This window comes from Chlorocebus sabaeus, chromosome 13, assembly GCF_047675955.1.
Source record: "Chlorocebus sabaeus isolate Y175 chromosome 13, mChlSab1.0.hap1, whole genome shotgun sequence".
NCBI lineage: Eukaryota > Metazoa > Chordata > Mammalia > Primates > Cercopithecidae > Chlorocebus > Chlorocebus sabaeus.
This window is the reverse complement of record NC_132916.1, coordinates 37502618-37504474: the sequence shown is the minus strand read 5'-3', so window position 1 is coordinate 37504474 and position 1857 is coordinate 37502618. Positions and strand designations below refer to the sequence as shown.

The 1857-nt window shown below is 39.4% G+C and overlaps 1 pseudogene; it reads right to left on the bottom strand.

Moving 5' to 3' along the window:
* Nucleotides 1–202: 202 nt before the first annotated feature.
* LOC119625053 (ATP synthase F(0) complex subunit C1, mitochondrial pseudogene) lies at nucleotides 203–592 on the bottom strand (annotated as a pseudogene).
* Nucleotides 593–1857: the final 1265 nt, after the last annotated feature.

Here is a 1857-nt window from a genome sequence, read left to right as displayed (position 1 = left end):
TATCATTTATTGAGTTGCTACATTTAGTATAAAATGAATTACTATTTGTGTTTCAATCTACTTCAGGACCTTCTATTTTTGTTACATTTTTAAAAATAGCTTAGAGGAGCATAGTGTTTAATAGTAAAGCTTAAAACACCCCAGCACTGGGCATGGCTTGGAGTTGAAGTAGCAAGGATGGGAAAGTGACCCCCATGAAGCTTTACATGGCAAAGTGTATGAGCAAAGTGACCATCAAACAGAAGAGACCGGTGGCCTCAGTCAGAGCAAACCCCTGAATGGCACAGGAAAAGAGCTCCTGCTTTGGAGATGGATCCTGGCATAGCCAATCATCCAGCAACCAAACGCTCTTCCAATGCTGTACCCTGAACCAGTCACACCAACTGTGGTGGCCTTAGCACCAATAAACTTGCCACTGTGTTAGTGCCCCAGGAGACAACGTGGGTCTGGAATTCCCGTCTGGCCACCTGGAGTGGGGAGCTGCTGAAGGAAGGCTTTTGAGATGTCTTTGCCTACTCAGGAAGGAGGCAGATAGAGGCCTGATTAGACCTCTGGTAAAACAGTGAATCAGAGCTGGAGAAATGAGTAGCATCTCAGTGTTTGCATTGGTTCAACATGCACTCCCACTGCCCTGCTGCCCTGTGCGGCCCCCAGCACTCACCACCCTCCCATTGGTCTTTCTTAGCCCATGTGTCAGTATGCAGCTGTTTAAAATGATAAATATTTCTAACCTATTTAAATATTTAGTTGGCTTAGTATCTGCTCATTGTTTTTCACTTTCAGAACTTTATTGGCCTCTCGTCTAACTTTTCATGTAAACTTTAAAATCATCTTGTCTAGTCACATTCTCCCCACAAAAAAAGGTGACATTTTTATTAGTATGTCATTAAATTTAGAAATTAACTTTTGGAGAATCCATATTTTTACAATGCAAGGGTGTCCTGTCCAAGAACACAGTGTGTCTTTCTATTTGCTTAAATCTACTTTGGAATCTTTCAGAGCTTTAAAATATTGATTCATATAGGTATTATTCAGTCTTGTTAGGTTTATTTCTAAGCATTTTTCTTTTTCTGTTGCTTTTGTGAATGAGGGATAGTGTCATTTTGAGTTTTCCAAGCATACAGTCATATATCTACAAATAGCTATTATATTAGATTCTTTGTATGTTGAAAACCAAATTATTTTTAAAATTGCATACTTGTAAATTCTTTCTCTTCTCAGTATTGATTAGTACCGCTAGTACAATATTAAATAATGAGTTAAGGAAATCTTTGTCTTGTTTCCAACCTGTAGTAGATTATACACAAATGAGCTGATTAAATAGTCTTTAAGAATACCTTTGTGTCTGATGCTAGAGTTTGAAGCCCACAAAGCAGGCAGTTAGGAAGGGAAGATGGATGCAAGGAAGACAGTGAGGATAAGCTAGAACTAACACTCATGAGGATGGATTACAACACATGTCAATTCTCAGGAGGTGCTGGAAGCCTTCACCTCACAGTTAAACAGATAACTGCCCCAGGAGTCAGAGAAGCTGAAGGTCAATCCAGTGGAAGGTGGAGTAGTTGCAGTATTGGCTACTGTTTCATGCCAGTGCAATGAGCTAGCATACCAGTACAACATGTATGAACTACAGAATGGCTGCTGCTCCATTTCTGCCCTCCAAATCTTACACAAGAATCTCTCTGTGACCCGCCTTAACTGGAAACCTGCAGGGAAGGGAATTTTGGGAAATCAGTTCATTTAGACAAAGCTAGTATCACATTATAAAGTGACTATACTAATTTAATGGGCCTGTTCTAACATTTTGTTTTATTAAGAATGCTACTTCCTACATCATACTTTTTAAAAAACAGATAA